This window comes from Psammomys obesus, unplaced genomic scaffold (assembly GCF_907164565.1).
Source record: "Psammomys obesus unplaced genomic scaffold, mPsaObe1.curated_primary_1811, whole genome shotgun sequence".
Taxonomy (NCBI): Eukaryota; Metazoa; Chordata; class Mammalia; order Rodentia; family Muridae; genus Psammomys; species Psammomys obesus.
The window spans coordinates 13,620,540-13,632,384 of NW_026585504.1; the positions used below are offsets into that span (position 1 = coordinate 13,620,540).

The window sequence follows — 11,845 nt, forward strand, 5'->3', positions numbered from 1 at the left end:
CAGGGACTTGTATGCCTGTGGTAAATGTTCATCCAAACACACACTTACATATAAATGAAACAAAAATTAATTTTTTAATTAAAAAAAATTCTACTGGACACACCGGTGGTACAGGCCTTTGATTCCAGCACTTGAGAGGCAAGAACAGATAGATCTCTGTATCTACCAGAGACAGCCTGGTCTGCAAGTTCCAGACCAGCCAGGGCTACACAGTTTTTAAAAAGCTATTTCTAACTAATAATTCCTGAAATGTCCATCACAGTCTTAGTTGGAAACGTGTCTTTTTCCAAGTATGATCATGATGGGTCATCCAGGGTTCATATGGACCCTAAATTAAAGGGCCAAGCGTCCTTACAGCAAGGAGGCAGAGAGAGACAACTATGATCAAGATTAGGTAAGACAAAATAACTCCTTTCCTCACCAAGCTGCTTTTGGACATGGTGTCCATCACAAAAATACAAGACAGACTAAGACAAGACACTTAAGTTTGGCCTCAGCCTTTTTCTCATATTATCCCCTTCATCTTGGGATGTGAAAATACGCACACTACAGGTTACACATTCAGTATCCTTTACACATTCAGATACAATACACATCACACATTCGGGTAAAACCCACATTCAATATGACTTTTACGGCTATGAATGAGAATCGATGTCAGTTGTTCTATATATGTTTCCTTATAGCAATTTTGGGACAGGGAATGTTATTTCTATAGTTAGATGATAAATTAGGGTCCAACTGAATGGCTTACTAAGTGTCAAAAAAGCAGTTTTATCCAGTGTGTGTAAATTTAGCCTCATTCCATTTTTTTTTTTTTACTTAGCCCACAATCCCTTCCTTTTACAGAATGAATCGGGTCCCTCTAAAATTCAAAAGTCATTAAACTCCTAAAACTCATGCTTCGGACTGTAAGATATGTGGAAGGGTCTAAAGGTGTTAAAATGAGAGCAATGAGGATTGGTCTAGTAGGTCCAGCAGAAGCCCTTATAAAAGGATGTTCTATCGGAAGAGATAGCATGGCCGTGCACACTCAGAAGGAAGGCTGTATGAGAGCAGAGCGGGAAGGCCACCACCTCCAAGCCAGGGCAAGAAATGCTGGCATGAGACCGCTCTGATCTTGACTTGTAGCCTCCAGGACTGTCTCTCCTTTGAGGCACTCGCCCCCGGTGCCTTCTGTCTGGTGACTTTCCGGTCTGAGATCCCAACGCTTCGAGGGCAGCGTCAGCAAGATCACAAACCTGGGGCAAATGTCTCCTAAACTGAGACATCTGGCAGTGTGATTGTTCCCTTCTTCACGACCTGATCCAGGGCTTGTGCATCCAAAGGAATCAATTCACAGCTCCCAGCTCACATCACTCAACTGATGGATGCCAGGGTAGGAGATCCAACACATAGCTCGCCATCAAAAGCCCCGTCTGTGGTAAGCTGTGGGGCCTGGGAAGCATCTCCCCCTTCCATGCTGGGAATTTGGCTGGTTTGGTACTGTGCGGGTGGCCACGGCTTCTGAGCTCATGAGCGGGGTAGATCATACTGTGTCCTGGAGGCAGCATCTTACAGCACGCCTCCCATTTCGCAGCTCTTCCGTCCTCCCCTTCTCCTCTTCCGAGGTGTCCCCTACAGCTTGGCAGGGTTGATAATGATGTCCCGTTTAAGGCTGTGCGTTGGGCCTCTTTTCCTCAACACTTTGGCTAAAAAGCTCTGCGTGGACTGCTGCCCCTGCAAAAAGAATCTTCTCCGGCCAAGGTTAAGGGCAGCAGTAATCTACGTAAAACCTAAATATTTAGAAGGCAGTTTGACAGGACCAGTTAGGAAAATAACAACAGGTTCTGTTCTAGGGCCTGTGGCCTCCTGGTCACGGGATTTTGACCAAGATTGCAGTACAAGGCATGGAAGTCCCCTTGTGGAACAGGCCTCATCCCAATCAGAAACTGGTCGTTACTCCGTAACAGTTGTGCTCCGCTAGGCACAACTTGCCTGGCAGGCCTGTGTTGTGGTACGCAAGCTCTGGCACTAGGAGGGCCCACCAAAGCCTTTCTCCCTCGGTCGTCTGCCTTGCACCTTCTAGCACTGTGAAAGCTGACCAACAGGGAGGAAGTCTCCAGGTAGGTTTGAGATGGATTTTTTTTTCTCCCTATGTTCTGCTGCCAAAGTGTCCACACACTTCAGCCACGGGGCCTTAGCACACGGTCTCACCACGGTGGCTAACCAAGAGGGGTTGGAGACCTCTGGGGCCTCTCTGACCAATAACTCCCACGTCTTACCCTGCAATTTCCACTTAATGACCCATGTAGCCTGGGAGTAGCCTTGCCTACCCACACAGGATAATTCTGATAAAGCTACTTTTGAAGTCATAGTTTGAAACTTAGCTTGCTAATTTCGGGAGTTTCTTTTAGGCTTTTCCATGAACCCTTAGGTTAACCTGCTCACTCTCCCTCCTCTCATGAATCCGTACACCACCCTCACTTACTCCTTTAATCCTTCTTCCGTATCAAGTGTGTTCTACTCTCCCTCTAATCATATTTTAATTTAACTGGGTTGCGAGGCTTCCATAGGGCTTAGCATTCCAACCGTCTGCTTTCCACCTCTCTCCCTTCGTTTACCTGTAATTTCCTACCCTGTCCCCTAATGTGCTTCCCAAAATGTCCCTTCCTGGCTCACATTTGTGCTCCAAGCTAAACACAAGAAGCTTGACACGAGGACCCACACATTAGAGAGAGCATGGGACATTTTCCTTCAGGGCCTAAGAACTGACTTCCTCTAGTTCCATCCGTTTCCCTGCAAATGCCATTGTTTTGTCTTTCTTTAGAGCAGCTTAATGTTCCATCGCGTATATGAGCCACATTTTTCTTAGCCATTCTTCTGTTGATGGACATCTGAGTTGATTCCGTATCCTGGCTATTCCGAATAGAGCAGCAAGAAACACGGATGTGTGAGCGTTTCTGTAGTAGGAAGTGAAGTCCACGGCGTGTGTGGACAGGAGTGGCATAGCTGGTCATGTGGCAGTCCTAGTTCTAGCTCTTTGAGAAGCCTCCACACTGATTTACAAAGCGGGTGCACCCAGCAACAGTGTTTAAAAGTTCCCCTTTTATCACATCACACCAGCATTTGTCGATCGCATTCCTGATAGTGGACATTTTGATTAGAGGGTTATGAATCCATAACATGTAGCTTTACTACACTGACCTTCTTTTTCTTACTCTGACAGGAAATTCCTTCGAATCTGTCAGTTCTAGAATAATGTCTGGAAACCACTCCCTGCCATCTTCCGGGCTCAGGAAAAAGGTCTTGGGACAGGAATCAAGCCCCACAGGAACTCCTATGCCCTCTCTTTATGAGCGTGGAAAGATCTAGTTTCTCTTAGGTGACAAAGAAAATCAACCACTCAGGGCCAAGAGCATCTTAGAGCGCTTTGTAGCTCCTATCATACCTGGTATTTTAAGAGCAAAATGAGTCTTGTTTGATGAATGACGGAAGGAGGAGACGAAGGAAAGGCGAGAGGGAAGGATGAACTTGAATATGGAATTTCCAGAGTATCCCGAGGGTTGGCTCAATTAAGTCAGACATGCCTCCCAAATTAATTGACTCTTAGGATGCAGCGCCTCCTGGTGGAGACCTAGGTCAGCTGCTGGAAAAAGTAAGAGGTCACGAGAAACCTGAAGAAATCCAACCAAAATAGAAAGGGCTGAAGCTGGGATGTATGATGAAGGAGCTCTTAACACAGCCTGCTTCTTCACTGGTGCTCAAACCTAGGAAATTTGGGGTGTGGTGATGACATTTTCTATAATTAAAAAAATAAATAAATACAAAATAGTCTTAAAAAGTGAGAGCAGGGAAGGAGGGTGCCGGGCAGCTGCTGAATATGCCAACCAGGTCACAGCGAAGTCATCACAGGCCAGGCTCTCAGGGGCTCTCCCTCTCAGCCTTGCCAGCCCTGAGACCTCATCACCCGAGATAAGCAGGGGAAATGAATCACACCAGCCATAGCCAGGCATCTAAACTGTAAAACCACAGTAAGGTTTTACAAGCCAACCATTCAGTGGCTCGCCCACAGTGATGTTTGCTCCTTCCTGCAGGCCACGTCTAACGGGCAGGCAAATCACATTATTAGCCTTGAAGTCAGAGCAAGGGAAACTGGCAGAGTAGCCTTAAAAGAGGCTGGGTTGACACACCTCCAGCATGGCAACATCCGTGTCAGGAAGAACAGCTGCAGGCCAGAGCATCCTCCTGTGCCCCACCCTGCCCACCCACCCCCAGACTCTCCTCCACCTGGGTCACCACACATTCATTTACCTTCCTTCTGCATTCCTGGCCATAGATGTGGGTAACCAGTGGGTAACCTTAGGTGCCAGGAGTTTCTGAGTTGTGTTTTCTTGACTCTTTCACCTGTGGTGCTCATAGAGCTGACACAGCAACAAAAAAGCCCATTAAAAAGCAAACAAACAAACAAACAAACAAACAAAAACTAGTTCCTTCCATCCAGAGGATAAAATCTCTTGCCTGGGTGTAGACCTATAGCATCTCTAGTTACCCAAAGCATAAGATTTCGTAACATTTGGCCAGTCAATCATCTTCCCAAAGGACCACCCCTAGGAAGGTTCACCTGAAACCATGCTAAAGAGATAGAGGGGATAATTGTCCCTTTAACAAAGTATTATTCCTTGGCTTCCCAAAATTTCCATCCCCAGTACAGTCCCTAGAAGCTGCTATGAGATTCTGCTGGTCTGCTGACCTTAATGACTAAAAAAATGTGTAACTATTTTCTCTTCTTTTCTGGCTATTTCTTTCCTGTGTCTGCTCTCCCCACCCCCCAGTACTTTGAGCTTCCTCTCTCTTTCTCTAACCCACCCCTCCTTGCTGGCTTAACTCAAATGGCATGGGCTTTTCCCTTTCTCGTGTCCACTCTCCTCCTCTGGTGAGCTTCTAAGGTTGACAAGTTTTTTTTAAAAAACTTTTTAAACTCTAATGAAATCGTCCACTTTGAATGAAATTTGTCTTTGCTTCACTTTCAAGCTTTTCCTGCCTTTGACTTAATTGACTGATGGAATGCACTGATTCCTGCACCCCTAGATACTATCAGGGTGCCACTCCCTCCTCCTCGGTCATTCAAGCAAAAGAGCCTCTGTCTTGACCAGATCATCTGTGCCTGCTTGCAAGAAGCCGTCATGACCGAGCCAGGGCACTGCTGCTGCTCTCTCAAAGAAGGAAGGGGCAGGAAGGGTCACTCTCCCTGAGATTCCAGCCACTCTTCCTGGACACCCACATTCCGCATGTGATCTTGGGTCTCCAGAACCGATACAGCTTACACGCTTGGGGGAGGCTGACTGAAGGGGGCTCCCTCTATGCGACCTCGGGAAGAAGTCATGGGGGGTGAAGACTTTCTAATGTGGCTGCTTTACAGGTCCCGGGTAACCCCTCCTCATACTCTGTGAGTTGTAACCAACAACCTCCTGGTTCCCCGGAGGGACCTTTGCTCCAACTGTACTTTGGTTTGTGACTGGGACCTTAGAAGGAGGAGGAGGGAGACACGGTTTACGTCACCCCAAGGGCGTAATGCTTGCACCACTCTCGACCACCATTCTGGATGCAGCTCTTAGAACACTCTTAAGAACAGTGCTCGCAGAGCCAGCTAAGGACCAGTCAAAGCAGTCCTAGTGACTGGCTCACTTTCTGTTGGTGACCCTGACTTCCTAGATACAAAACCTTTACTGAAAAGCCTGAAGGGTTTTCAGCTTCACCTTCTCCTACTCATCTACTCATGTACTCATCTGAGAGTGTTCAGAACACTCTCAAGGTACAACCTTTCCTGTTCCGTGGCTTTAAACTCACCAATAAACTGCTGGGGAACCCAGGAAAATTACAGCATGCAAGGATGGGTTTTGTTTTGTTTTGTTTGGGGTGGGGGTGGGGAGTGGGGATTTCAATGAAGTCTTGATTTTATGCCCCTGTTCAGTAAGCAGTTCCTGATGGGTTGTGGGTAAAAGGACCACAACCCCATTACAATGTCCCTCTTTCCCAGGAATGTTTCCTATCTTGCTTTGCCACTCCAGACCCCCTGGGAGGAGATGGAGAAACTCCTTCCTCTCTGGGCCCTTTCATTCTTTTCCTTACAGTCACACAGCCATCATCACTTGCCTAAGAGCCAGCTCCAAAATTCACTTCCATTTGGCCTAATGCCAAATAACAGACCTGACCTTGTCAAGCCTGGGTTTTTTGTTTGTTTGTTTTTTGTTTTAAGAGCACAGTGATAAATTAATGTATTTCCCTTTAACCTGAGGTAGACTGGGAAGAGGAGGCTCCAGGGGAAAACACTGACATCCACCAGGCAATCTTAGAACTCCAAAGTGGCCCCAAGCACTAGTCCCTCTATACCGCGGTAGTATTTCATTCGTCACATGATCTGAAACCCAAAAACGGCTCCTATGTTTCCCTTCCTACCCCACTCCAACCCCCAGTTTTCGCTCTGTTCCTATAATTCCTAGGCCACCCGTGATGAAGGTTTAAGTCGTGTGAGGCTTTTAAAGGACGTGGCTTAACCCTCGGGTGAGGAAAAAGAACCTCGCGGAGACACATCCAAAAGGACGACGGAACGACTGACCGGGGAAAGCTGTAAACGTCACAGTCCCGACCTAACGCTTCAGAGAATTAACGTTTAATAATCTACAACTTAGCGCGGGGCGGGTGAGAATTAACTGGGCGTTTCGAGGGCTGGGTGCACTAAAAAGGGGCCCTTGCCGTGCCATTGTCGCCGACAATGCCGTGACTCGGATTCGAACCGAGGTTGCTGCGGCCACAACGCAGAGTACTAACCACTATACGATCACGGCGAGCTACCGGGACGCCACGCGGCGGCGCCGGCCCAGGGCGGTCCTTGAGACCGGGAGGGCCAACGTCCGGCCATCTTTACGCTGGTGCCCCTAGCCGACGACCACCAGGAGCTACGGCCTTCCCGGGCTCCTGCTCGGCTCAGCCGTCCGCCGCGAAGCGGAGGGATCCATCCCGCCCGCGCCAGGGAAACCACGGCGCCTGCGCACAGCCGCGCGCCCCGCCGTTAGCGATAGGCGGAGAGAAACGCCAACAGGCCGCTGACGTCAGAAGGGGGCGGGACATTGAGTAGAGAAGAGCTCAAGGGAGGCGCGCTGACCCCGGGTTCCCGGTAGCTCGCCGTGATCGTATAGTGGTTAGTACTCTGCGTTGTGGCCGCAGCAACCTCGGTTCGAATCCGAGTCACGGCATTGTCGGCGACAATGGCACGGCAGAGGGGGCCGCGTTTTGTTCTTCGGCTCCATTTTAATTCCGACCGAACAGGCCCGGAAGACGCGGCTCCGGCTCCGGGCGACGCGTTTGCACCGCTGCGCGCGGGGTTGTGCGCCAGCCGCGGGGAATTCACGCGCGTGTGTCCCCCTGTACCTCCTTGTCTTTTTACAAGGGTCCGCGGAGGAGGGCGCGGGGGAGGCCGGCCCGCGTTCAAGCGAGCCCCGTCTACACTGCCGACCCGGACTCAGGCAGCCGGAGCGCGGCCGAGTCGGCGGAGGAGCGCAATGCGCCTGCGCGCGGCCGGGCCCCGCCCAGTCGACGGGTCCTCTGGTGACGCAGGGCGTGGGAAGGCCTATGAGGATTGAAGAGAGCGTTCAGGAGCGCGATCCTACAGGTCCCCGGTAGCTCGCCGTGATCGTATAGTGGTTAGTACTCTGCGTTGTGGCCGCAGCAACCTCGGTTCGAATCCGAGTCACGGCATTGTCGGCGACAATGGCACGGCAAGGGGGTCCCGCCTTTTTTTTGGGGTTTCTGGGAACAACCCCTGTTGGTCTGTCTCCCTTGGAAACGGAGCTTCGGTTGGAGACAGCGCCTCGCGGCCTTGCGAGGCCATCCCGCGCGCGCACACACTCACCCCGGCTGTGTTTTTTAAAAACTGCGTCGTTCGTGTGTGATTACAGACGGCCTGTGGCCGAGCCTAACCGAAAGGTTCCTCCTCGTTCTTCACGCCATCCACCAACTATTGCCATTTCCCGGGGCTGTTATTTTGTCATCATAGTCCCAGCCTAACAGACACAGTGCATTTCGGGCAGGATTCCGACTCTTTTTTTTTTTTTTTTTTTTTTTTCCTGAGACAGGGTTTCTCTGTGTAGCCTTGGCGGTCCTAGACTCACTTTACAGCCCAGGCTGGCCTCCAGTTCACAGGGATCCGCCTTGCCTCTGCCTCCCAGAGTGCTGGGATTACAGGCGTGCACCACCATACCTGGCTTTTTACAGATCTTTTTCAAAATATTTATCTTATATGTATTAGTATTTTTGCCTACATATATAGGGCATACCCAGGGAGAACAAAAGAAGGCGCCAGAGCCCCTGGAGATGGGGTGCCAGGATTGAACTTGGGCCCTCTGCAAGAGCAGCTAGATCTCTTAACCCCTGAGCCATCTCTCCAGACCCTTCAGCCTTCCCAGGGCTAGGATGCTCGCCACCTTTTGGGCGTTCTAAAACACCGTGATTGTGCTCCAAACACACACAAGCACTGCCTAGATGTTTTGCTGGTTGTTTTGAGGAAGAGGCTCGTGTAGGTGAGGCTGGCCTTGAACTCCCTTTGTTGTCAAAGTTGACTCTGGATTCTCCTGCCCCAACCTCCCAGATACTGAGATTACAGGCGTGTTCATTCTACCACACCTAGCTCCATAATAGATTTTTGAGCAGGGGGCTCTTTGGTTGTTGTCTGCCCCTTCTGCCGGGATCTTGCTTGTTCCCTGACTAGGCTAGTCTCAAAGTCAGTCTAGCCTCTAGAGTTGAGATTACAGACGCACAGTGTGCCTGGCTTTGGGGGATTTCTTATAGTCTATAAATGAGTGGCAAGGTTTGCTTTATAATTGCAGAATTCTGTCTTCTGTTATGTTCTTTCAGTATAGAATCACATTATTTTCATATTAAAGAGATAATTTGATTCTACCCAAAAAACAAAACAGAAACAAAAAACGGTGCCTCCTGCTCTCCTGTTTTTCCAGTAACACAAAGCCCTCTGTACACATTCTCTTTTCTCCTTCCCTTCCTTTCTTCGCTCTCTCCCTTTCTCCCTTTCGGTTTTTTCCCAGCCTTCAAAGGGACATGACAGTAAGGAAGGATGTGAAAGTTGGTTGTAAAAGCTTGGAGCTTCCGTGAAATCCTAAGACAGTCTCTGACAATGTGAATTCAGTTGAAGGCACCCTGGCTGCTCATCTTCTGCCAGCTGTTTCTGATAGAGACACAAGCCAGACTTTCTGCTGTTTTAGGAGGAGCCAGGAACTTGGATTTTTGCACAAAATGTCCCATTACTGTAAACACTGGAAGCTGACTTAACATCTTTAATGGTGGGTTGACCAAAACTATGTAGGCCAAACAGAAACTGGTACAATGAGGAAGAATAGTTCTGTGACTTAGAACAGTGGGATCTGGGTCCTATTCCCAGCACCCACACAATGGTTCACAACCATCTGTAACTGGATCCAATATCCTCTTCTGACGTACAAGTGCTACATAGACATACAAGTAGGCAAAACACCATACGTGTTGTTGAAAAAAATGCCACACATGGAGCCCAATCTCAGTTTTTTGGTTTAGGGTTGTGTTTTGGTTTTTTTGTTTGCTTGCTTGCTTGCTTGCTTGCTTTATTTGTTTTTTGAGACAGGGTTTCTCTGGGATCATAGGTGTGTGGCACTACATTCAGCTTCAGTCTTCAGAGGAGGGACCAGAGAAGAGAGACCAGGCATAGCGACACACACCTTTAAGCCCAGCACTCAGGAGGCAGAGGCAGGCAGATCTCTGTGAGTTCAATGGGAGCCTGGTCTACAAAGTGAGTCCAGGACAGCCAGGCACATGACACAGAGATACCCTGACTCGAGGAGAGAGAAGAAAAAAAAAAAGATTGATAAGAAGAATGATGAGACCAAGTAAAAGGCACAAAGCTTGAGAAGGCTTTCATTGGCCAAATCGGGACAGTTTGAGTATCAAAAGGAATTATGGTATAATGATTGCAGTAGATTATAGCACACTGAAAATTTTTATTTTTAAAATATTTTTTATTGTTTGATGTGTGTGTGTGTGTGTGTGTGTGTGTATGCCACATATGTGCAGTTGTCTATGGAGGCCAGAAGACAGTGTCCAATCCCCTGGAGCTGGAGATACAAATAGCTTGTGGGCCTCCAGACACTGGTATTGGGGGTCAAAGTCCTCTGGAAGACAGGACTGTAGAGCCATACAGTGTGTCACTGCTATGCCTCTGCCCTCTGTGAAAGCCTGGTACCTGTGGAGGCCAGAAGAGGGCGCCAGATCCCCTGGAACTAGAGTCACAAAGGGTCATAAGCTTCCAAGTGGGTGCTGGGAACTGAACCCAAGTTCCCAGGGAGAGTAGCTGATGCTCTTAACAACAGGTTTAGGTCCTGAATGTCTGTGGTCGGGACAGCCCTCATTCATTTCCCCACACATCTCCAAAGAATCCTAACAGGACTGCTGGCTTTGCTTTTCATAGATGATCCTACATTCTTGTAGTCCTGTAAGGAAGACTTTACCTGATCAATTAGAGTCTTGTCAGGGAGCCCAGAGGATGCACCTTGTGGCCTCATTTGGGTCTCTTAGCAAGTCTGCGAATATGGTAACTTCAAACCCCTCCAAAACCATGTGTATGATTATTGTAAAAAATAAAACCTACAAAAAGCAATGACCCCGACCCCTGAGGAGCTTGCAGGAGCCTGTACCCACACTGGCGGATGTCTTGCCTCCTCAGCTTTTCTTTGAGAAGCATACACCAATGGTTTCGTTTCTTACTTTTCTACTGGCGGTTTCTCTTTCTTTTAACATTTATTTTTAAGTTTATGTTAAAATATTGTTTTTAAAAAGATTTATTTACTTTTATATGTATGGGTATTTTTGCCTTTCTGTGTGTGTGTGTGTGTGTGTGCACGCACATGCGCGCACAAGCACACACACGCACAGGTGTTCACAGAAGCTCAGAAAGGATGGGGGATGCCCTGGAGTTGGAATTGCCCTATGTAGCTGCTGGGACAGGGTTTCAGGCAGCCCCCGGCTTAGGCTGGTCTCAAACTCCTTATCAAGATGGCGTCCCTGAACTCCTGACCCCGTGGCTACAACCTTCCAAGTACTGGGATTATGGGTGTGCAGCTCATTTAGTCACTGTTCTGTTTAGATGAAGAGACACCATGACCAAGGCAACTCATAGAAGAAAGCATTTAATTGAGCATTTACTTATGGTTTCAGAGGGTTAGTCCATCATGGCAAAGCGCACGGTGGCAGGCAGTCAGGCAGACATGTTGCTGAAGATGGAAGTAGCTCAGAGCTTTACATCCTGATCCACACCAAGAGTGGGTGGGTGGAGAGCTTGCTGTGGGCTTTTGAAACTCCCTCAGTGACACACCTCCTCCACAAGGCCACACCCCCCCCCAATCCTTCCCAACAAACGTGTCTGTGGGCACCGTTCTCATACAAACCAACACAGATGGCCATGCCCCCACAATCATCATATTATAAATTTTTTTGAAGCAAATACAACTAGTGTGGTGGCTCACCCCTGGAACCCCAGAACTTGGGAATGCTTGAAACAACAGGATTGCAGCTGTTGTTGAAACAACAGCCTGAGGGCAGGCCTGATTGCAAAGCGCCTACCAGGCTAGCCAGGGCCACACATAGCAAGGGCCTGTCACAAACAAGCTAGCTCACATCATTCATCACCCTTAATGTTCATACCAAAAACCACTATTACCCTTTCTAGGGTAGGACCGGGGCATTGTCTTGGCGGAAGAGCTGTCTCCATCCTACAGGTGTTGACTCCTGGCCAATGACTTCCATTCTTCCATGTGGAGTGGAG

The 11,845-nt window shown here is 48.7% G+C and overlaps 3 non-coding genes across 3 annotated transcripts; 2 read left to right on the forward strand and 1 right to left on the reverse strand.

The window, feature by feature from the left end:
* Window positions 1-6,755: 6,755 nt before the first annotated feature.
* On the reverse strand, window positions 6,756-6,827 carry Trnah-gug (transfer RNA histidin (anticodon GUG)). The gene has a single exon. It is a non-coding gene; the product is annotated as a tRNA-His (tRNA).
* A 336-nt stretch (window positions 6,828-7,163) lies between these two features.
* Window positions 7,164-7,235, forward strand: Trnah-gug (transfer RNA histidin (anticodon GUG)). Its single transcript has one exon. It is a non-coding gene; the product is annotated as a tRNA-His (tRNA).
* Window positions 7,236-7,665: 430 nt separating this feature from the next.
* Window positions 7,666-7,737, forward strand: Trnah-gug (transfer RNA histidin (anticodon GUG)). The gene has a single exon. It is a non-coding gene; the product is annotated as a tRNA-His (tRNA).
* Window positions 7,738-11,845: the final 4,108 nt, after the last annotated feature.